At 34.0% G+C, this 25,947-nt stretch overlaps 1 protein-coding gene across 5 annotated transcripts in view; it reads left to right on the plus strand.

The window, feature by feature from the left end:
• Positions 1-852: 852 nt before the first annotated feature.
• LOC136028250 (uncharacterized) overlaps positions 853-25,947 on the plus strand; it is a 32,754-nt gene continuing 7,659 nt past the window's right edge. Inside the window, exons 1-2 of one of the 5 annotated variants that reach the window (XM_065705982.1) lie at positions 853-949; positions 6,762-6,819. The gene's annotated coding sequence lies outside the window, so the exon portion shown is untranslated. Of the gene's footprint in view, positions 1,017-4,851; positions 4,964-6,761; positions 6,820-25,947 lie in introns of those variants that run through there. The other 4 variants (XM_065705984.1, XM_065705980.1, XM_065705983.1 and 1 more) reach the window with 4 other exon arrangements.

Genomic DNA, 25,947 nt, shown 5'->3' on the forward strand with positions numbered 1-25,947 from the left:
AGAAAAAAGAATGCACTAGAGATGGAAAACCTTCTAATATTGGCCTAATGGACGATAGCCAGTACTGTTTATGAACAGGGTTAAGGGATGAAACGGTATCATGTACTATATTTGTTGGTACCAGACGAAGTCCACGTGAAGTAATTACTCGTACTTCCTTAGTCCCAACCTACAACATATATTCTCCTTATGTTAATCTCAATTAAACAAATATCTTTTTGCAAGGTGTGTTGCGTATGTTTAAAAAAAAAACTAGTTTTCTTACAGAAGTAAAAGTAAAGTCGAAATCTAAGGCGAACCCAAGTAATTGCTTCGCAGTCTGCTTAAGATATATCCACAAAACTATCTTTGATAAACTGGCTCTTGATATTTTACAGTATTAGTAGAATTCTTAAACTCTAGGGCTTTATTGAAAACATAAAACCAACCTAAAAAACCAAGATGTCGTCCATGAGTCACCTGCAGAAAATGAAAGACTAATTTACAAATATCTCAGTGGTCATTCACCAAGCAGAATATTTACAACTATACATTTCCAATTTTCCAAAAAATTCTTGCAACTTCGTTTTTAAGTAAAACGCTATTTTTAGAATTCTAAAGTTATTCGAAAAATATCAAGTTAGTTTATCGAAACTGGTTCTGTAGATGTATCTTCCGTAATTAAGTTTCAACATCGCTGTTGAAATCTTTTCTTGCTTTTATTTTGAAACAATGTCTATTGACTAATCATATGACAAAGTTCGATAAACATTGTTACAACTGTGATAAGAAATAATCTCTTGCGTAACCATAACATTTTAAGTGGAGCTCAATTTTGCTTGATAATGCCTACGTGACGAACAAAATTCTCTGCGTAAGATTACATAATATAAGTCTGTGTAATGCTAGTCCGAAAGGTTGTGCCGTGGAGTGTGAAAGAACCATTAAGATTTGTTAAGCAGCGTTAAATGTATGTCCACACATCCAGCAGTTCCCATTCCCACGTCTATTTCGATATTTGGCTGCAGCAAATTACAGTTAAGCATTCACTTCTTGAGCCTAGAACTGTGTGAAATAATATTTATTATATATTTTTTTGTCTGGTCTTGCCTGTATTTTTTGCCTGTTGGGGATATGTTACATTTTGAGACAATGAAAAGAATGGAAAATCAGTTTGGTCTTTTGCATGAAGGTATAACCAAGTTATGAGAAGAGTCAGTTTTTTATACGCAAAATGTCTCAGTCGAATAAACATGAGCTAAGTAAATGTTTCAAGGAGGAGATACTAGTTCTAGTCCCCCCCCCAATCCCTCGGATTTCCTGGGGTTTTCTTTGTTAATCTTTCAAATTTTACACTACTATATTGCAAGTGTGGTACGGTATGCAACAAGTTAGTTTAAATACATACAACTTCCAAATCTTAAGATACTTTTCATTTCATTAAGATGCTCCCCCCAATCCCTCGGATTTCCTGGGGTTTTCTTTGTTAATCTTTCAAATTTTACACTACTATATTGCAAGTGTGGTACGGTATGCAACAAGTTAGTTTAAATACATACAACTTCCAAATCTTAAGATACTTTTTGAATAACTGCTTTATAAGCAGTTAATGGTTTATTGACCTAATTACCTCACAACAGTTCCTGGTGGATGTCTACCTTAGGCGAAGTAACTTCTTTAGTTAATGTGAAGTTATTATGGTCTACAATAGTGGTTCCCAACCAATTTTTGGCCATGCCCCCACCTAGGCATTTTTAAAATCCCGATGCCCCATGTAATATTTAAATATTCTTATTCGAAATTTTAGATGTATTCGCCTGAAGAAGCTTAAAATACCATTAATTTGGTAACTTTTTTTGGGTTGTCCTCTAGGGTTATTTTATACTGTACGTGTTGTAATACATCATGTGTCTTTTCCGCTTTTTAAATGCATATGACTGTGACGTCATTCACAGGAAAAATGTTTGTTTTTTTCAAAATTAAGGCACTTAAGTATGGTCAGCCAAACGGTGCACGTCCTGTCCATGACCCACCAAAATATTGCTATGTTCCACCAGTGGGATCTGCGCCCCACGTTGGGAATCATGTTCTACAACCTGGAATGCAGCCATAAGGTTACGTAATGGACAATTTTAATTAAAGCTTGAGTTTATTTTAGATTACCCATTTTATGGACACAGTTCTCTCTGTAAGATTACTTAACATAAAGTTAGGAATTTTTGTGCAAAAGATTCTGTGACACAGTGTGAAAGGCTTGTCAGAGAAACATGACTTACACGTAAAATAATTGACTTACATGTAAAATACATAGAAAAATAGTTTTCTTCTTCTTTAATTTGTTATTTGAATTTCTAATTAGCTAGCAATTTTCTTAACCGTTATATTTCCCTATACAAATTATTCACTAATATTGTTGGAGACTTTCACTGACAAATGGAATTATTATTTGAGAAACTTGTTGGAGGATATCAAGCGTAAAATTCAAAAACTAGATAATGCAGCAAAGCAAGCTGATTACGTCTTCTTTGACAAATATAACTTTCACTCGGAGCATTCGGGGTCCTTGTGGCTTCGGAGTTCGAAGTTGGTTGCGTAATAACTTAAGTTGGGTTTTCAGGCACCGGGTATGAAGCGCGTTTTGAGGGGGTTAGACGAAAATTTTTTCAGTTTCTCCGTGTTCAACCCAGGATAATTTTAAAGCCTTTTCGTCTTACAGGTTCCAAACCTGTAAGACACAAGTTCCTCAAAATTTTTACGCCCCAGATTAGCATGGTTGAACATTGGTTCTGAGAAAATATTTGCCCGTGTTGAACACTGCTCTCCAAACGATAATCTGCATAACCCGTGTCGAACTCCGTGTTGGATGTGGGTGGCCTGAAAACTAGGCTTTAGTCGTCCTCTCATGGGCTCGTTCATAGCATTGAGCACAGCACAACATTTATGTGCTTATAAGTCCCGAGACACACTGTGTTTTCTACCGACTCTGTTTTACCGTGCGTTTTTTAACGAGCAATTCTTAGAGTTGTATTGGGTAGTGGTGCCCCGCACACATTGGACGGCAAAAAAAACGGCCTTGTAGCCGTCCATTTTCGTTATTATAAACAAATAGCAAAATAAACGATATACGCCGAGATAGTAACCTATGGAATTAAATGAAAACGTTCACACTTGGTGTTTTTTCTATCGCTGACGACTGCTGATGACAGTGTTTCCAGAGAAAATATCATTAGTAACATCATTAATAATTTGATTAGTAAGTGCCCTGAAATTAAAGGAACTTTGAAGGGTCAAGGGGCTGGGTCCAAATTGACCCCTGTCTTCAACCCTGAACACACCAAAGCGTATTTATCGTAAAAAAAAATGAGTTTAATCCAATTAATGTCCCTAAACTAAATACTATATGCTGCCCCCAATCGGTTATGACTTATGATCTATGTTTCGGGTAAACTGTTTCACCTCTATTTGTAATGCAGTATGGTCTATCAGATATATTACGATTGGCTTATCTTGTGACTGTGTAATATTTGCCGCCCACTGTGTACGCGCTAGTTGCAACGGGCAAAAAACAAGTTTTGTAAAACAAAAGCTCGGTAAAAAACGCCAAGTATGTCTCGGGCCTAACATTTGCAAAACATCCAGGACTGCTAATAGGCTTGACAAAACTTTTGGAGAAATTGGAGATATAACTTTTTTTTACATTTGAAGACAAAAACTTTTTCGGCTATTCTGGCTTGACTATTTTATTCTCAATTTATTTTTTCTTCCTCCCCACAAACCGTTTCAAGTCTTATTTCCCTGCTTGTGTTATTTGAATTTTTCGCCCAGTTTAGTACGTTTTTCCGAATTGTTACCTGACAGTTTTTATTAGCTAGCAATTTTATTTCCAGCATCCAAACAAGAACTGTACTGTAAGCTGCAATCTAATATTATTCAGCCTAAAAGTCTATAATCTTGTTTACACACATTTGCAAACCTTCACTTGTTACCGTCTTGATAAAAAGCCCGTAAAATAAGTTCATTATCACTTTGGTATGTTTCCAAGATTAGGTATTCAAGTTTGACATGTTTTCTAACAGTCAGTACACTATTTATTGTGTTCCTTGGCTAGAAATTGTGATTATAAGTACATGTACAGGTTTTTGACGAGATACCCCTTTATGTGTAGTTTGGGTAATTTAAAAAAAAAGTGAAATCCGTTAAAGTTTTATTCCTTTAATAATACTCTCTTGTTATACGTTTGATGCACTTGGAAAAATGGTAAAATTCTTGTTAATTGACTTCTTGCTATGTCGGAAAGGGTTTAGGTTAGGAAAATGAAACTTTCAGGGATGGGTCTACAGGCTAAAGTATGTCCTGGAAAGGTATTTTAAAGTACCCACCTCCACTCCTTCTCCCTCTAGAGGGCCCTGAAATTTGCCTACATGGCAGGTAATTTTGATAAAACAACATTTTACCTTAATTTTTAGTTACTAGTTGCTTTTTCTCTGCCTTTAGTTCTGAAAATGCAATTCCTGTTATTTGAGTTGAATTTTGAGCCATATCAATGTATTTTTTTTTTTTCAAAATTTAGGAAATGTATTTGCATATCTTTAAAACCTTATAAAATGGAATTGAGCAAAGTTATTAAGCTGAAAACAATTTTGTTGTGCTTCAGTTAAGCAGAAGATCTATTTTGCAAGGTTTCACTTTTATAACACACATATTTTTAATGGTCATCAAAGGTCAGGGCCCTCTAGAGGGAGAAGGAGTAGAGGTAGTTGCTTCAAAATACCTTCCCAGGATAAACTTTAGTCTGTAGATTCATCCCTGAAAGAACCCTTTCTGAGATAGCAAGAAGTAAAATTAACTAGAATTTTACCGGAAAAATATTTCAAACTGTTTAAATTTTGTTTAGATTGGTTTTATCTTACTCAATCCCCTGACAGTAACCACCGAAACAAATCCAGGAGTAAATTATTTTGCGAAAAGAATTAAATTTTTAAGGGTAAGTCTATTCTTGGTTTGGCTGATGGATTTTTAATAAGCATTTTTATGGAATTTTAATAAGTATTTTATTTTTATCCTAAAAATTGTGTGGTCTATTTTACAATTTGACGTTTTTTTTCAGCCAATCTTCTCAGGGAGAGATAGGGAGAAATTACTATTTCTTGTCATCGAGTCTTAGAGGTTGCTAGTTTTCGGTCATTTTTATTGTTTTTTTTAGTTGTTTTGACTATCCTACCCCAGCCTTCCCCCCACCCTAAATCGTACGATATAAATATGAATAGTAAAAAAGCTAAGATAAGAAATAAGAAAAAGGCTTAAAATAAAACAAGCTGAAAAGCACGGTCAGCCCCAGACCCTTGAAGGGTCAGCACCCATAAGACGAAACAATATAACCGCACTATCCCACCCATTTGGTCCTAAAAATGATAAAAATATGCTAAGATGAAGAAAATTTAATTAAGAAAAAACTTAATCAGAAGAAATAAGAACTTGTTTGAAACTAATTATGTGCTCTTAGCACGCGCTGAGTCTTTAATTTTCTCCATGATAAAATTGTAATTGAATAAGGAACTATTACCCGAAAATCAAACAGTTCGTGGTAACGAACTGTAAGTAAGGAGCGACCCGGCTCAATAGTAACCGAAACTCTAAAAACGGAATTTTCACGCCAAAGTTTGACTCTTTGTCACAGTTCTACTTTTTAAAACAATATAAAACTTTAGCGTAAAGAGCGGGGTGTTGAGGAAAGGACAGCCCCTTTCATATAAGGAATAATTTCTGTCTGTTCTAAGTTTTAATGTCGGTCCTTACTTTCAGTTAAAAAAATTATTTTGTTTATTTATTACAAGAAAAGAGTGAAGTATGCTTGCAAGATGTTGAGTGTCAGAAAACAATATGAAGTTAGACAGGGTAAAACTTGGCCATGTTTAATGCATAGAAATCGACAAGATGTTGATAATATGATACACCTATATATGTTTAGCTTTTAGGTTTGATCGATTTGAACATTTCCTCTTCGAAAGAAAAGTTTAGGGGATCCTGGATCTTAAGACAAAAAAAGATTATGAATCAGACGTTATTCCGTTATACGGTGTGGTGATTTGCTCCCTCTTTTCCGTTCTTAACCTCCCACTATCCCACGACATAAAAAGTTCTCCTTCAACTGCAAAAAAAAGTAAAAATTACTCTCGTAGATACTAGTGTCATGAACACCTCTGGTGGCAGGCTTTTAAACTAAAAAATAGCGGCCCGGAATAATTGCAGCATATGCTACTTGAAGAATTTTCAAGACTAAATGTTGACATATTAATCATTTTATTCTGGAGTAATTGGTAATGAATATTAATTAGGTATTGATTTTCAAAATTGTGTAATGTGAAGTTTGCTATGCTTGTTGCGAAAGGCCAGGTTGGCGTGGAGTGTTGCCACTTGGCCAGTGGAAGTGTGCCGCTACTAAATACTATAGGCCTCCTACAATACTCCTATTGGTTAATTATTTGTGGTGAAACTCGTCAAAACAGTAATTTACGTGAAAGCCAAAATATCTAAAGTATAGTTCTGTTGGGGGAGGAGGCTTAGGCAATAAAGTAGTATATGCTCTACGCTTGCACTAGTATACCATTTAAAAAAAATGATTTCGGTTACTAGCTGAATGTCCAACCAAGCTATTATTTGTAAAACAGTAAATTAAACCCGGTGTGAAGGCGCGAAAGAGTTGAATATTTAATCTTATTCCAGTTTTAAGTTTGACCAATCATTGCTGTCGTTAGTACTGATTTATTTTATATTTATTTTAGAACTCTCACGTGAATCTCATATTTGATCTGTTTAACAATGGCTGATGAAGAGGTAGTGGTGAGTTTTTATACCCTTCATTGTTATACTGTTGCAATTTACAACTCTTGAGTGGAGGCTCACAGGACGCTTCCGTGTTGAACAAGAGGTACGGAGGCTGCTCTGTTAGAGGCAGAGAGCCATCTATACATTCTTATGGCAGTCTGCCTCCCTCACCTTGGGTTCTTAAAATAATTCTCAAATGCAATAACCGTTAACTGCCAAATTTGCCGTTTATAGCCGATACTGATTTATTTCTCCTCTGCTTATAAGACAGTTTTATTTTTATATTTTATATTTATATTTAATTTATTTTTAGTATTTATTTGTTAAATTTTTCATTATTTTATGTATTTACATATATTATTTATTTTGTAGTTATTTTGTTTATATATTTATTTATTTTATTCATTATTTATTATATTATTTATTAATATAGTTTATTTATTTATTATTTATTTTGCTTATATATTATTTTTGTAATTTTTATATTTTATTTATATTTATTTAATTTTATTATTTTGTATATTGTTTTATTATATTTATATATTTTTCATATAAGCTATTACAGATATTTTTAGGATGTATTTTAGTCTTCTTTTTTTTTTAAGTCAAAGTGATTGATTGACTTTTAACTTCAAACGCTCATAAGAAAAAATTTTACTAATAAGGATTACGACCTGGTACTTCTTAATAATTATATTTTGCTAAAATGACTTCTTGTTGATTGAGTATTTTAAATGAAAATACAACTGTTGCTGGGTTTTTTAGTTTTAGGTTATTTCCAATAAATTAATGGAATCTATGGCAGCGAGCTAGATTGATCTCTGCTCTGCAAAAGGGACCCTGGGTTCGATTCCAGGGCTGGATGAAGGGGGCCCATGGGCTGGATAAATTCCCTTAAAAAATATATGGATGCCCCATCCACAAATGTGGCTCTTTTTAGAACACAACCTTTTTATTATTATTTAATTTATTAATCTGCTTGTTTAAGTATTTTACCCTCTTCCCATTTCCCATCTTAGATACAACAAAATCCTTAAATTAGGTTTTAATTGGTTCTACGAAAGGATAAACAAAATGTGCTGAAGCACTGTAAATTTAGTTTTTACTATATTAATCAGGCAGTGGTGGCAATTCGAGGGGGAATTTCACCCTCCATTCTGTAGAACTTTTCCCCCTCCTATATTTCGAAAAATACATTTATTTTTGTATTTTCATTGAAAAGAAAGGAAAAAAAAAACAAGAAAATGTCACCCCTCCTAGATTTTGACAAATAATTTCGGTGAAAAAAAAGTATTGAAACTACAATTTCGAAAAATATGTAAATCCATGCATGGGATCACCGTCTCAGTGTTAATTTAATAAAAAAAAACTAGTTTTTTTAACTGAAAGCAAGGAGCGACATTAAAACTTAAAACGAAAAGAAATTACGCCGTGTATGAAATGGTCTGTTCTCTTCTCAACGCCCTGCTCTATGCGCTAAAGTTTGACTCTTTCTCTCAATTCTACTTTATTAAACAGTAAAAAACTTTAGCGTAAAGAGCAGGGCGTTGAGAAAGGAACAGCCCTTTCATACACGGAGTAATTTCTGTTCGTTTTAAGTTTTCATGTCGCTCCTTACTTTCAGTTAAAAAACTAGTTTTTTTTAATTTAATTTCAGAATGTTTTTGAATTAATGCATGTTTGATTTTGGGTTTTTAACGAACGTTTTTATTAGTAAAAAATATACGTAACTTAAGAATTAACTTACGTAACAAACTTCTATATTCTTATATTTTTATTATGTATGCGAGGGGGTTTGTCCCCTCGTTAATACCTTGCTCTTCACACTAAAGCTTAAGTTTTGTCCCAATTCTTTAAGAATGACACCTGAATCAGAAAGGCCGTAGAATAGATAGTTGAAATTACTGAAGATACTTTAGCATAAAGAGCGAGGTATTTAGAAGGAGAAGAACCCATCATATGCGTAATAATCTTTTTTCGTTTTAAGATTTAATGTTACTCCTTACTTTCAATTGAAAAAACTTTTTCATGTTTATTTTTTTTTTATAGTAATGCTTGAAAATCCTGCCCGCTTTTCATTAAATCTCTCTTCCCCCATAACATATTCCCCCAAGGAAAGATCCTCCCACATAGCTACCTCCCCTCAACCCCCCCAAACCAAAAAACTCCCCCTGAAAACGTCCGTACACTTCCCAATAACCATTACTGTATGTAAACATTGGTCAAAACTTGCAGCCCCTCCCCCGGGGACTGTGGGGAGTAAGTCAACCCCAAAGACATATTTATCATGGTTTTTGACTATGCTGAACAAAATGGCTTTCTCAAAATTTTGATCCGTTGACTTTGGGTTAAAAAATGAGCCTGGGAGGGGGCCTAGGTGCCCTCCAATTTTTTCGGTCACTTAAAAAGGGCACTAGAACTTTTCATTTCCGTTAGAATGAACCCTCTTGCGACATTCTAGGACCACTTGGTCGATACGATGACCCCTGAAAAAAAAACAAATAAACACGCACCCGTGATCTGTCTTCTGGCAAAAAATACGAAATTCCACATTTTTGTGGATAGGAGCTTGAAATTTTTGTAATAGGGTTCTCTGATACGCTGAATGTGATGGTGTGATTTTCGTTAAGATTCTGTGAATTTTAGGGGGCGTTTCCCCCTATTTTCCAAAATAAGGCTCGTAACTTTTGATGACAAAGACTAAATTTGATGAAAGTTATATATTTAAAATCAGCATGAAAATCCGATTCTTTTGATGTATCTTTTAGTATCAAAATTCTGTTTTTTAGAGTTTCGTTTACTATTGAGCCGGGTTGCTCCTTACTACAGTTCGTTACCTCGAACTGTTTGACTGAAGTTAATTTAAACCAATGTATAGGCAACAATTCGATGTTTATGTTTATTTTTCTCGAAAGGCTATTTTGGCCAGAAACATCTTGGTAGACCGCCAAGATTGCTCTGGATCTTATTTCTCGCCTGTGATTTTTGAAAAATATCTATTGTTTCATTTTTATATTGATCTCACCTAATTTATAGCTGTTTTTTATTGGTTTATTTATTGTTATCTCACCTAATTTCATTTTTATCTCACCTAATTTTTCATTTTTATCTCACCATTCATTTTTATCTCACCTAATTTATAGTTGTTTTTTATTTGTTCATTTATTTGTTTTTTATTATTCATTTTATTATTTATTTATTTGTTTATTTTATTTGTTCATTTATTGTTTTATTTTATCTCACCTAATTTATAGCTGTTTTTTATTTGACAAATAAAATCTTTGAGTGAAAGGGTATCATTTTGGAAACGTGTGCCCAAGTTTTCACGCTGTAGCCCTCTGTGTTTTTTTTAAAGTCTCTAAAATACTTTTATTTTCTAATAGTCTAAATCTTGCTTCTATGTATCTTGTTCTGTATTCCACTGTTATGTTCAATATCGAAAAGGAGAATTTAATTATTTTAGATAGTGACGACTGACTCCAGGACTACAGGTGCACACCCTTAATACTCTGTAGATTGATCTCTTGGACTCAGAAATCAAGGTTTTATTGGCTTAGGTAACTTAGTTTAAAATAAATCGACTAAAAAAAAAAAAAAAAACTCCCACAAGGTTCAGGTGTTTTAGACGTGGCTGGTTGACAAAAGGTGGGTAGCCTCCCGTTACTATATATTAAGAACATAGAACTCAATAATAGAATTTCTGCATCTCAGTTAATGCTGCAATGTATAATACGGTACTGACAAACAGTAAAAAAAAAAAAAACAAAAAAAAACACACATGTCCTCAGCCGAAGAACATGAGTACATTTTTTCAAACAGTTCGTGGTAACGAACTGTAGTAAGGAGCGACCCGGCTCAATAGTAAACGAAACTCTTAAAAACGGAATTCTGATGCTACAAGATACATCAAAAGAATTGAATTTTTATTCTGATTCTAAATATGTAAGTTTCATTAAATTTAGTCTTTGTCATCATAAGTTACGAGCCTGAGAAAATTTGTCTTATTTTGGAAAATAGGGGGAAACATCCCCTAAAAGTAATAGAATCTTAACGAAAATCACACCATCGCAATCGGCGTATCAGAGAACCCTATAGCAAAAATTTCAAGCTCCTATCTACAAAAATGTGGAATTTCGTATTTTTTGCCTGAAGACAAATCACGGGTGCGTGTTTATTCGTTTATTCGTTTGTTTGTTTTTTGTTTTTTTTTCTCAGGGGTCATCGTATCGACCAAGTGGTCCTAGAGTGTTGCAAGAGGGCTCATTCTAACGGAAATGAAAAGTTCTAGTGCCCTTTTTATGTGACCGAAAAAATTGGAGGGCACCTAGGCCCCCTTCCACGCTCATTTTTTCCCAAAGTCAACGGATCAAAATTTTGAGATAGCCATTTTGTTCCACATTGTCGAAAACCATGATAACTATGTCTTTGGGAATGACTTATTCCCCCACAATCCCTGGGGGAGGGGCTGCAAGTTACAAACTTTAACTAGTGTTTACATATAGTAATGGTTATTGGGAAGTGTACAGACGTTTTCAGGGGGAGTTTTTTGGTTTGGGGGTGGGGTTGAGGGGAGGGGGCTATGTGGGAGAATCTCTCCTTGGAGGAATATGTCATGGGGGAAGAAAAATTCAATGAAAAAGGCGCAGGATTTTCTAGCATTACTATAAAAAAAAAAAAAAATGAAAAAATAAACATGAAAACGTTTTCTCAATTGAAAGTAAGGAGTAGCATTGAAACTTAAAACGAACTGAGATTATTACGCATATGAGGGGTTCTAAAAATACTTTAGCATTAAGAGCGAGGTATTTAGGAGGAGATAAATACCTCGCTCATTATGCTAAAGTATTTTTAGTAATTTCAACTATTTATTCTACGGCCTTTTTGATTCAGGGGTTATTCTTAAAGAATTGGGACAAAACTTATGATTTAGTGTAAAGAGCGAGGTATTAACGAGGGTACAAACCCCCTCGTACACATAATAAAAATATAAGAATATAAAAGTTTGTTACGTAAGTTAATTCTTAAGTTACGCATATTTTTTACTAACAAGAACGTTCGTTAAAAATTAAAAGTTCTAGTTGCCTTTTTAAGTAACCAAAAAATTGGAGGGCAACTAGGCCTCCTTCCCCACCCCTTATTTCGCAAAATCGTCTGATCAAAACTAAGAGAAAGCCATTTGGCCAAAAAAAAGAATCAATAAAAAAATTTCATTTTAATAATTTATGTGAGGAGAGCCAAAATCAAACATGCATTAATTCAAAAACACTCAGAAATTAAACAAAAAAAACTAGTTTTTTAACTGAAAGTAAGGAGCGACATTAAAACTTAAAACTAACAGAAATTATTCCGTATATGAAATGGGTTTTCCCCTCCGTAATCCCTCGCTCTTTACGCTAAAGTTTGACTCTTTGCCACAATTCTACTTTTTAAAACAATTAAAAGCTTTAGCGTAAAGAGCGAGGCGTTGAGGAGGGGACGACCCATTTCATATACGGAGTAATTTCTGTTCGTTTTAAGTTTTAATGTCGCTCCTTACTTTCAGTTAAAAAAACTAGTTTTTTTTTTATATTTAATCTAATGAAGGATCTACACTTACCATGCATTATTCAGAGAATCATTGGGTGTAAAGAAAAAATGAATAACAAGAAACTTTTTCGAATTGTTTCGGAAATATTTATTGTATTTTAAGAAGTTTAATTTAACTTTGTAAATATTTAAATCAAGTTTAATTAAATTTTATTAAGTAAAATTGTAGTTTAATTAAAAAAATAAACTTAATCAAATTTTGATGAAATAAAAAGTTGATGGATTTAATTATCTTAACTTCAATTTTAGGATATTTCATTTTTTATATATACTACGAGATTTTTATTTTATTTGCATTTAACTGTTCTGGAGACTTTTATTATTTTGCCTAAAAGCGTCCGTAAGAAATGGAGTAAAAACTAAAAAGTGAAGAAATAATAGAAATTGGAGTCTTTCTTGTTCATAAAATATGGTTTTTTTTATGAATTTGAAAAAAAGAAGCTAAATGAAGGTTTTTTGAGCTCTTAACGGTTATATTGAGGCCCCGTGTGCTTGTTCTGGCACTTTGGTGTGCGAAGGCTTGAGCTGAGGAACAGAATTTGTGATAGGCTTAAATGCTGTTTTATAAGTTTAGGCAAATAGAATGTAAAAGTAATAAATATAAATTAAATGAAGGGCTTTGATATAAAACATGATAAAAAATGTGATGAATGAGCGCAATCAAATTGAACAGGCAATGAAAAATACAATGGAAAGGTAGAGATAACGTAATGATAGAAAACGTAGAATGAAAAAAGTGATAAAAGAAACAATAAAAAATCTTAAGTGTAAGCTATAAAAGGAATTGAAGTAAATTTTAAACGTTAATAATTTCCACTTAAATACTAAACGTAAAGCAATAAGCGTTAATGTTATTTTAAAGCAATAGACGTTAATATTTTTTTTCAAACGGTATATACGATAACATAAATGTGTAAAGGCTTTTATTTAGTTGTAACCTGCGATACCGTAATTTGTGTTTGCAAAGTCTTGGCGCATAGAAAAAATTTGTCTTTACTATTGTTTTTATTATTTATATTGTTATTGTTTTTTTTTGTCCTTTTGGTTTGTCTTCTATTTGCTCTGATAATTGATCCTTTTTATATTGATTTCATTAAAAGCCCTTGCGCAAAACAAACGGAAGGACGGAGCACAAGTGAAAATAAAATAAAACAAAACGTGCGAACATATACACTTGTAAAACAACCACAACAATCATGAATTGTAGTCTAATATCATACAAGAAAAAAATCGAGGCGGTAGGGCTGACCGGTGTTATCCCAAACAGCTACTTTTGGGAAGCTGCGTTCTGGAACCTATTTGACTGATTGGTGACTTAGAAGTTTCTTTGGTCCAGGTTTCGTATTTTTTCTTCTTTAAACATATCTGAAAACCAATTTTTTCTATTTTTGGTCACTGTCCGAGGTCTCCTGACATAGTGGGGAGACTTTGGACACTCTTAGGAGGGAATTTGGACACGTTAAATATAGCTTTCATTTATCCAAATATGGACCCAGATTGACACCTAATTGAATATAAAAGTAAAAAAATGCAGTCAGCAGAGCCACTAAGTGATTACAGACACCAAACTAGAAATTCGGGATAGAGTTTTAACGACTGTTGTAAGACGAAAGATTTCATTCAAATGCGTGGGGACTTTCTGATCTCTCACACATAATTCATAATTTGTTATCAAACTCGTCTGGTGCTACCAACACCTTCTGGAAGAGGCAGCCTGGGATTCTTGAGTTGTTTTTAGTTGTCCAACCGTTTTTTAGGCTTTAAAATAACGCTTGCTCATCCTTTTCTTTGCTATCTGCTTGTCCATCAGTTCACTTTATTTCTGGCGTGTCAGTCAATATTCTAGTTCTACCTTTTCGATGGTTTTCACGACCTGTTGTCAGTGTTTCACCAGCCCTTGGGAAGGATCTAAGCAATTTTGGAGAAACCAAACTTGACTTTTAGCAGTGCAAGTATTGGTATCTAGATCTGGCGATAATGAAGTAGATTCATCAGCTAATCCCACGTATAAGAGCAGCCTATCAGTAATTAAAGAAGAAAAGAAAGTCACTTCCATGAAAATGTCACGAATGAAAGGATACATACCGGTATACCTGACTATTAAAATTATGTTTCTAGGGAATTTTTTTTTTCCAAATATGGATCACAAGAGAGTTCTACCACCTTGTAAGTAGTTGTGTGTTTACCCAGATTCAGATAAAGGCAATCTTTCATTTTTTTTGTTTTAATCCCTGCTAAATAGGTTCGAAGCCTCCAATATTCAAAGTTTATGTCTTGTGTGACCAGCAGAGTCGAAAGGTAAGCATTTTGATGCCAAACCTCTTGCACAGGTTGACTAAACTGGGGTTAAGTGGCTTTCCAACAGTAGGCTTTCTAGTATATGTCTTTTCACGAGGTGTTCTATTGTTTGTAAAAGCCGACCATCCATCTACTTTAATCGGCTGGTCTTAATGTGCTGGGAGGAGCGCTGTGTATCATACTTTGCGCAAAGTGTATCCTAGGGAACTCAAAATATTCCACTACCAATCTTTCCAAATCAGGACTAAACATTTGTCTTTTAAGGTATTTTTTTTTTGTCAAATTGAAGTGATAGCCGTCACTTTCAGAGCCACTGCTGGGTGATGCAGAAGGAAAATGTTCGTCTGCAATAGCTATTTCTCTATTGATCTTTGACAATAATATTTTAAGGTTGTCCTCTTAAAACCAAATTCTTCTACAGATTTTTGCAGTGATTTGTCAAAGATGACGGCTTTGGCTACCTTTTTTTGGCACTTGGTATCTACCAAATGACACATAGCGATCGCAAATTCTGTCGTTCTGTCGGTCCCGGTTTTGCTAGTTTTGGCACTTCCAGGTAAGTTAGGACGATGAAATTTGGCAGGCGTGTCAGGAACCAGGCCATATTAAACTAGAAATTGTCATTTCCCCGATTTGACCATCTGGGGGGGGGAGAGGGGGATGGTTAAATCGAAAAAAAATGAGGTATTTTTAACTTACGAGCGGGTGGTCAGATCTTAATATAATTAGATATTTAGAAGGATATCGTGTCTCAGAGCTTCTATTTTAAAACCCAACCTGATCTGGTAACATTGGGGGGAGTTGGAGGGGGGAACCTAAAATCTTGGAAAATGCTTAGAGTGGAGGGATTGGGATGAAACTTGGTGGGGAAAATAAGCAGAAGTCCTAGATACGTGATTGAAATAACCGGAACAGCTCCGCTCTATTTGGGGGAGCTGGGGGGGAGGAGGGTTAATTCTGAAAAATTAGAAAAATTGAGGTATTTTTAACTTACAAAGGAGTGATCGGATCTTAATGAAATTTCATATTTAGAAGAACCTCGTAAGTCAGATCTCTTATTTTAATTCCCGACCGGATCTAGTGTCGTTCGGGGGGGGGGGGGGGGGAGACAGTGGAAATTAGTTCTGTGGATATTTTGGCCCTATGTCCAAGGGCCGTCTTCAGCACAATACAAGAATAAGAGAGAAACTATATATATATATATATATATATATATATATATATATATATATATATATATATATATATATATATATATATATATATATATATATATATATATATATATATATATATATATATATATATAAATGAACTTACATCAAATTGTGAGAATTTAAACTAAATAATTAAAAGAATGAAATGAGAATATAAGCTCATTCAAATTAAAGAGAACAAAATGGTTAGATGCAATTTTTTAAAGCTAATCTTGCTTGTTTAGCAGCCTGTCTCAAAGGCCTTTTCGTAGTTGGTTCAGTACTATTATAAATCGGTTTAGTAAAATATTTTGTTAGATCATTTTTAATTAAATTTGAGTATAAAGGATTTAGTGAGTATTCCCCTAAGACCCTCTTCAAAGAAATATTATTATTTATTTTGAGATTAATTTCGATTGATTCTCGAACCACCTGTTTTATTCCCAAATCATTACTGATGAGTGAAGAGTTTTCAAAAAGTATCATGTGGGACGCCAGTCCTGGACGATGTTTTCGCCAGTCCTGGTTGAACTTCGTTGAAGTAAGGATGCTAGGGCTATTTTTAAAAAAAGTTATAAAAAGTGTTTTTTATTATTTAGTTTTAATTTTCACAATTTGATGTAAGTTCATTTATATATATATATATATATATATATATATATATATATATATATATATATATATATATATATATATATATATATATATATATATATATATATATATATATATATATATATATATATATATAGTTTCTCTCTTATTCTTGTATTGTTCTGAAGACGGCCCTTGGACATAGGGCCGAAATATCCTCAGAACTAATTTCCACTGTCTTGAAAAGATTTTCCCTATTGTCTGTACTTTGTATTTGTTTATTATGGAAAGGCAGTCTGGTCTTCGTCGCTATTTTCGTCTAGCTTATGGAAAACACTTAAAGCGGAGAGATCACGATGAAACTTGGTGGGAAGAATAAAAACAAGTCCAAGATACGTGACTGACATAATCAGATCCGCTCCGGATCTGGTGACGTTGGAGGGATTTGGGGGAGACCTAAAATCTTGGAAAACACTTAGAGTGGAGGGATCGGGATGGAACTTGGTGGGAAAAATAAGCAGAAGTCCTAGATATGTGATTGACATAACAGGAACGAATTCGTTCTATTTGGGGGAGTTGGGGGGGGGAAGGGTTAATTCTGAAAAATTGAGGTATTTTTAACTTACGAAGGAGTGATTGGATCTTAATGAAATCTCATATTTAAAGGGACACCGTGACTCAGATCTCTAATTTTAAATACCGACTGGATCCAGCATCATTGGGGGGGGGGGGATTGGGGGAGGGGAATCTTGGAAAACACTTTAAGCAGAGAGATCAGGATGAAACTTGGTGGGAAGAATAAAAACATGTCCAAGATACTTGACTGACATGACCTCACCGGATCCGCTCTCTTTGGTGGAGTTTGGGGGGGTGGGGGAGAGTAATTTTGAAAAATTAGAAAAAATGAGGTATTTGTAAATTACGAACGGGTGATCAGATCTTAATCAAATTTGATATTTAGTAGGATCTTGTGCTTTAGAGCTCTTATTTTAAATCCTGACCAGAGTCAGTGACATTGGGGGGAGTTGGAGGGGGAAACCGGGATTCTTGGAAAACGTGAAAATTGAGGTATCTTTATCTTACGAATGGGTGATCGGATATTAATGAAACTTGATATGTAGAAGGATCTTATGTCTCAGAATCTTCATTTTCATTTCGAATTAGATCTGAGACACAGGGGGTTAGAGGGGGAAACAGAAATCTTGGAAAACGCTTAGAGTGGAGAGATTGGGATGAAACTTAATGGGAAGAATAAGCATAAGCTATAGATACGTTATTGACATAATTGGAACGGATCTGTTCTCTTTGGAGGAGCTGGGGGGTGTTGATTTGGAAATATTAGAAAAACTGAGGTATTTTTAACTTAAGAACAGGTGACCGGATCTTAATGAAATTTGATATTTAGAAGGAACTCATGTCTCAGAGCTTTTATTTAAAATCCCGACAAAATCTGTTGACATTGGGGGGAGTTGGAGGGGGAAACCGGAAATCTTGGAAAACACTTAGAGTGAAGAAATCGGGATGAAACATGGTGGGTAGAATAAGCAAATTTCGTAGATACGTGATTGACATAACCGTACTGGATTCGCTCTCTTTGGGGGATTTAGGGGGTGGGGCTCAGTGTTTTGGCAAGTTTGGTGCTTCTAGACGTGCTAGAACGATGAAAATTGGTAGGCGTGTCAAGGAGCTGCATAAATTGACTTGATAAAGTCGTTTTCCCCGATTAGACCATCTGGGGGACTGAAGGGAGAGGAAAAATTAGAAAAAATGAGGTATTTATAACTTACGAGTGGGTGATCGGAACTTAATGAATTTTGATATTTAGAGGGATCTCGTGACTCACAGTTCTTATTCTAAATCCCGACCGGCATTAAGCCTTTGATTTTCCTTTTAAATAAATCTATTGATTCTTAGAATTTTGCTAGGGCTCATTCCATAGGAGCTCATGGTTCTTCCGGCCTCGTCTCAAGTGCCATATGAGCTCTTAGCTCTTGTTAATATATCGCATAATCGGGCAACTTGGCATCTTACGTCTATAATGTCCTGGCACAGCCGTGAAATTTGGAAAATAAAATCAAATAAAGCCATTAGGAAGATATACTTATGTTACCTGTAAAAAAAAAGAAAGAAAGAAAAAGAAAAAATATTTATCTGACGGCCAATGCCGAAGAAGCAAGTGGTTAAAACTTGTGAACCTTAAAAGTAATTGGCTAGAGATTGAATATTATCATTCCAAAGTAATTCTTTAAGATGACTATGGCTCGATATGTTAAGAAACAAGAAGATAATATTTGTTTCTTTTCAAATTGCATAGGCAATGAAGAACTCAAAGAACTCTTAAAGCTTTATTTTGTGTTTTCTGGAGAGATTTAAAGCTCTAGACTGCTAGGCAAAATAACAATAATTATTATAACAATAATATAACTTATATATAATAATTATAATATAATAATATATATATAATAATTATACATAATAATAATATAATAATTTTAAATAATAATATTATTATAACAATAATATAATTATAATAACAATAATAACAAGTAAGTCAATAATCTTTGAAATTAAAAATGTACGTTTTAGACCACAAGGGGTTTATTCCGGACACTTTAGTAAAGTGTCCGAAGTTACCCCTTAACAGGTGTCCGAAATAACCCCACTATGACTGTAAACGGTCGAACAGGCCCCCTGAACAAACCATAACAGATGGCAATAATTGAAAAATCACGAGACTTACTTTCAAAATTACTCTTGTCCAATTTTTTCAGAAACGGTTAAACTACTGGCCTTTTTAATGAACTTCTTTAATCTATCATTAGAAAACACTGTTTCATGATTCTTTATGGAATTTTGTTGATGACAATTAGGGAACAAATGGCATGTCCTGTCCAGAGTAACCCCTTGTCTGGGATTCCCCGGTCTCTCCTACAGAAGTAAATAAAAAAAAGTTGTTTTTCAACTGAAAGTAAGGAGCAAGATTAAAACGTAAAATTAACAGAAATTATTACGTATATGAGGGGGGTTGCCCCTCCTCAAGACTTCGCTCTTTACTTTAAAGTTTTTTAGTACTTTCAAAAAACTTCTTTGCACAAATTTTATTCATCTATTTCCAACCTAGACGAAATTTGGGCTAGTCTTAATGATACACTTACAATAATAAAAAAAAGGCTAATTCTCCCGCCAATATAAAACCAGATAATTTGCGTAACCTAAGAATTCTATCCAATCAAACAGTTCGTGGTAACGAACTGTAGTAAGGAGCGACCCGGCTCAATAGTAAACGAAACTCTAAAAAATGGAATTTCGATGCTAAAAGATATATCAAAAGAATCGGATTTTTATGCTGATTTCAAATATATAAGTTTTATCAAATTTAATCTTTGTCATCAAAAGTTACGAGCCTGAGAAAATTTGCCTTATTTTGGAAAATAGGGGGAAACACCCCCTAAAAGTCATAGGATCGTAACGAAAATCACACCATCGCATTCAGCGTATCAGAGGACCCTATAGAAAAAATTTCAAGGTCCAATCTACAAAAATGTGGGATTTCGTATTTTTTGCCAGAAGACTAATCACGGGTGCGTGTTTATTTGTTTGTTTGTTTTTTTTTCCCAGGGATCATCGTATCGACCAAGTGGTCCTAGAGTGTTGCAAGAGGGCTCATTCTAACGGAAATGAAAAGTTCTAGTGCCCTTTTTAAGTAACCGAAAAAATTGGAGGGTACCTAGGCCCCCTCCCACGCTCATTTTTTTCCCAAAGTCAACGGATCAAAATTTTGAGATAGCCATTTTGTTCCGCATAGTCGAAAACCATAATAACTATGTCTTTGGGGATGACTTACCCCCCATAGTTTTTGGAGGAGGGGCTGCAAGTTACTAACTTTGACCAATGTACAAACATTTCGTGGTAACGAACTGTAGTAAGGAGCGACCCGGCTCAATAGTAAACGAAACTCTAAAAAACGGAATTTTGATGCTAAAATATACATCAAAAGAATCAGATTTTCATGCTGATTTTAAATATATAAGTTTCATCAAATTTAGTCTTTGTCATCATAAGTTACGAGCCTGAAAAAATTTGCCTTATTTTAGAAAATAGGGGAAAACATCCTCTAAAAGTCACAGAATCTTAACGAACATCAAACCATCGGGTTCGGCGTATCAGAGAACCCTATAGCAAAATTTTCAAGCTCCTATCTACAAAAATGTGGAATTTCGTATTTTTTGCCAGAAGACAAATCACGGGTGCGTGTTTATTTGTTTGTTTGTTTTTGTTTTGTTTTTTTTTTCCCCAGGGGCCATCGTATCGACCAAGTGGTCCTAGAATGTCCTAAAAGGGCTCATTCTAAGGGAAATGAAAAGTTCTAGTGCCCTTTTTAAGTGACCAAAAAAATTGGAGGGCACCTAGGCCTCCTCCCACGCTCATTTATTCTCCAAAGTCAACAGATCAAAATTTTGAGATAGCCATTTTGTTCCGCATAGTCAAATACCATAAGAACTATGGCTTTGGGAATGACTTACTCTCCCACAGTCCCTGGGGGAGGGGCTGCAAGTTACAAACTTCGACCAGTGTTTACATATAATAATGGTTATTGGGAAGTGTACAGTCGTTTTCAGGGGATTTTTTTTTGGTTTTGGGGGTTGGGTTGAGGGGAGGGGGCTATGTGGGAGGATCTTTCCTCGGAGAAATATGTCATGGGGGAACAGAAATTCAATGAAAAGGGCGCAGGATTTTCTAAAATTACTATAAAAAAAATGAAAAAATAAACATGGAAAAGTTTTTTCAATTGAAAGAAAAGAGTAGCATTGAAACTTAAAACGAACAGAGATTATTACGCATATGAGGGGTTCTAAAAATATTTCAGCATAAAGAGCGAGGTATTTAGGAGGAGATAAATACCTCGCTCTTTATGCTCTAGTATTTTTAGTAATTTCAACTATTTATTCTGCGGCCTTTCTGATTCAGGGGTCATTCTTAAAGAATTGGGACAAAACTTACGATTTAGTGTAAAGAACGAGGTATTAACGAGGGTACAAACCCCCTCATATACATAATAAAAATTAAAGAATATAAAAGTTTGTTACGTAAGTTAATTCTTAAGTTACGTATATTTTTTACTAATAAAAAAATTCATTAAAAATTAAAATCTATAGTTGCCTTTTTATGTAACCGAAAAATTGCATGGCAACTAGGCCTCCTTCCCCATCCCTTATTTCTCAAATCGTCTGATAGAAACTATGAGAAAGCCATTTAGCTAAAAAAGGAATTAATATGCAAATTTCATTTTAATGATTTATGTGTGGAGAGCCAAAATCAAACATCCATTAATTCAAAAACGTTCAGAAATTACATAAAAAAACTAGTTTTTTAACTGAAAGTAAGGAGCGACATTAAAACTTAAAACGAACAGAAATTACTCCGTATATGAAATGGGTTGTCCCCTCCGCAATCCCTCGCTCTTTACGCTAAAGCTTTTAATTGTTTTAAAAAGCAGAATTGTGGCAAAGAGTCAAACTTTAGCGTAAAGAGCGAGGGATTGCGGAGGGGACAACCCATTTCATATACGGAGTAATTTCTGTTTGTTTTTTACGTACAGTAATGGTTATTGGGAAGTGTACCGACGTTTTCAGGGGGATTTTTTTGTTTGGGTGTGGGGTTCAGGGGAGGGGGCTATATGGGAGGATCTTTCCTTGGAGGAATATTTCATGGGGGAAGAGAAATTCAATGAAAAGGGCGCAGAATTTTCTAGCATTACTATTAAAAAAAAACAATGAAAATATAAACATGAAAAAGTTTTTTTCAAAAAGTTCTAGTTGCCTTTATAAGTAACCGAAAAAATTGGAGGGCAACTAGGCCTCCTTCCCCAGCCCTTATTTCTCAAAATCGTCTGATCAAAACTAAGAGAAAGCCATTTAGCCAAAAAAAAATTAATAGCAAATTTCATTTTAATAATTTATGTACGGAGAGCCAAAATCAGACATGCATTAATTCAAAAACTTTCAGAAATTAAATAAAAAAACAAGTTTTTTGAAATGAAAGTAAGGAGCGACATTAAAACTTAAAACGAACAGAGATTACTCCTTATATGAAAGGGGCTTTTCCTCCTCGACACCCCGCTCCTTGCGCTAAAGTTTGACTCTTTTTCGCAACTCTACTTTTTAAAACAATAAAAAACTTTAGCGTAAAGAGCGGGGTGTCGAGGAGGAAAAGCCCCTTTCATATAAGGAGTAATTTCTGTTCGTTTTGAGTTTTAATGTCGCTCCTGACTTTCATTTCAAAAAACTTGTTTTTTTATTTAATCTCCGCAAAGACCCGTTCATTATTATAACTAAAGCAGATAAAAGCAATTCTTTGGCTGTCATGGATACGAAAGATTACGACACAAAAATTTATACACATCTAAGTGACAAAAATACAAAACTATAACCCACGATCATACTGATCAGTTTGCTAACAAAATTATAAAAGACTTAAAAGATCTAAAAGAAAATGGTAAAGTTACTCCACAATTATTTGATAAATTTTTCCCCCAAGACAGCTTTTGTCCAAAATTTTATGGTCTGCCAAAATTACATAAGCAAGGCATTCCTTTAAGGCCAATTGTAGCTTGTAGGAAAGCCCCCGCCTCCAACATTGGAAAATGGTTATGTACAGCCTTCAAACCTTTGCTTTTTTATCAAAAATCTTATATATGTAATTCGGTTGATTTAGTTGAAAAACTCAAAAACGTAAATATTTCAGAAAATACAATTATCAGTAGCTTTGACGTTGTGTCTATGTATACAAAGATTGATGTAGCAGAATCCGAGAAATTATTAGAAAATAAAATAAATGAAAATTATGACTTAATAGAAGTTTCAGCAACAGGATTAGATTGAGACGTTTTAATGACCTTGGTTAAACTTTGTAACAAGTACTCAATGTATTTCCAGTTCCGTAATTCTTTCTACCAACAAATAAATGGCTTACCCATGGGTGTGCCTCTCTCCGGGTTACTGGCGAATATTTATGTAGAGCATATTGAAAATTGGACATTAAATTAATATTTTTTGAAACATATGTTTTGGGGACGTTACATGGATGACGTAATTTCACTTTGGAACTATGGGGAAAATGAACTTAGGTTTTTTTTTAGATCACCTTAATACATATGATAGTAATTTACAGTTTACCTTAGAAATTGAAATTACAAATAAAATCTCATTCCTAGATGTTCTAATTATTCGTAACTTAGGTGAACTCAATTTTACTATTTACAAAAAACCAACACAAAACAATAGATATTTATATTTTGAATCAAACCACCCCCCACAAGTTAAAAGTGGTGTCGTAATATCTCTCGTCGATCGTGCCCTAAACATTTGTTCTGATTCCTACATCACAGCTGAACTAGACTTTATCAAGGATCTACTTTTTGGAAATGGGTATCCTCTTTTATTTATTAATAATACAATTAACCGTAGAGTGAAAAGACACTCCCATAAAATCAACGATAATTTACCATGTGAGAATCCCGATAAGCCCCAAAACATAATTTACCTCCCATATATCCAAAAAATCACTAGAAATCTTAAAAAAGTATGCACACAAAATAATCAATCAGTATGTTGTATTCACCAATAAATTTGAAAATCATAAGTCTCATAAATTCTGGAAAAGATAAAACTCCGGTTACTCGCCAAAGAGATGTCTATCAAATACCATGCGGCTGTGGCAAATTCTATGTATTGAGAACCCACCAGAATTTCGAGAAACGCGTGCAACAGCATAAGGATGATATCACCAAAGCTCTGATTTCTAATATTACTTCTGTTTCTTTTGATTCTGCTTTAAGCAGCCATGTTTTTGAAAATCTTAGCCACAAAATACTTTTTGAAGATCCGCCATTATTAGCAATGATCTAGGCATAAAGCAAGTAGTTCGAGAAGCAATTAAAATCAGACAACATTAATAATAATATTTTCTTTAATAGAAATTTAGGAGAATATTCACTAAATGCTCTGTACACAAATTTAATTAAAAATGACCTTACGAAATATTATAAAAAAAACAATATATATTAACACAGAACCTGTCACAAATAGACCTATAAGATCAGCAGCAAAAAAAGCTAGGCTGGCATTAAAAACGTGTTTTTAATTCACTATCTTTCATTTCAATGAATTACCTCGTTTCATAACAATTTATTTATCAGTCCTGGTTGAACTTCGCTCAGGTAAGGATGCTGGGAATGTTTTGAAAAACTGTTCATTTTAGTTTGATTGATTTTACCCTCTTGTAAGCTGTTTTTTCTTATATATTTTTGTATTGCTGAGGACGGCCTTGGACATAAGGCCGAAATATTCATTCTAATTTGTTTCCCACTGTCTTGTGAAATTCCCTATTGTTCTTTTTGTTTTTGGTAATTGTGTGATTTTCATTAAAACTTTATGACGTTTAGGGTGGTCTTTCCCCTTTTTTTTGAAAATCTGGCAAATTTTCTTTGGCTCTCAGCCTTTGATGGGTGGAACCAAAGTTAGTGAAACTTACATATTTGATATCAACATAATAAGACGATTCTTTTGATTTATCTATTGGTATCAAAATTCCGTTTTTTAGAGTTTTGGTTACTATTGAGCATGGTTCCTCCTTATTTACAGTTCGTTACCATAAAATGTTTGAGTAGCTAAAATCTATTGCACCTTTAAGAAATCAGTTTAACATCAAAAGAAAACAAGTATCCATTATTCAATTGTTTCACTTGTGGCTACTACTGCCAATACAATACATTTTAAATACTTAAGCTTTACTTAGAAACATGAGTTTACTTAAGAATTAATTACAATGGGGATGAAATTTTACCAAAAAAAAACAAAACACACCAAAAAACAGGTAAATGATAGGATATTATGGAGAAAAAACCGTAAAAGTTTTTAGGAAGCAAATTTTAAGAAATTGTAGTTGATTTGTTCACAATAGGAAGGGGGCAAAGTCAGTAAAGCCAAAATCCGGCCAAAACCAAAATTCAATTTGTTTTTTGCTCTTAATAGTTGATTTACATTAATATAAATCCCATGCTGATGACTTGACAGCAAAAAACCTTGATGGCAATAGAGAAAGCAAGAAAAAAAAACACTCGAATTCTTTGTTACTCTAAAGTCGTGATTCCTATTTTTATAGTGTTCGATTGATTAAATTAAATGCTTTAATCTGGAAATCATATTTTTAGCACAGCTTCAGAAAAATAGCTTTTAAAAAATGTCTTCGTATTTTGTATAATTCGTTACAAAACACATTGAAAAACCATGTTAAAAGGTATTTTTGTCAGCTATTCATTGAGACGGCCCATTTTTTTAGCCAAGACTTGACCTCCCTGATGGGAAGGCACACATTTGAGTCATAGAACCGTATTTTCTTTGTATTTTTGTATAATTTTGCTGCAAAGTACAGTGAAAAATCCTATTACGAGGTAATTTTAATGGAAAAA

This window comes from Artemia franciscana, chromosome 6 (genome assembly GCF_032884065.1).
Source record: "Artemia franciscana chromosome 6, ASM3288406v1, whole genome shotgun sequence".
In the NCBI taxonomy this organism is placed as follows: Eukaryota; Metazoa; Arthropoda; class Branchiopoda; order Anostraca; family Artemiidae; genus Artemia; species Artemia franciscana.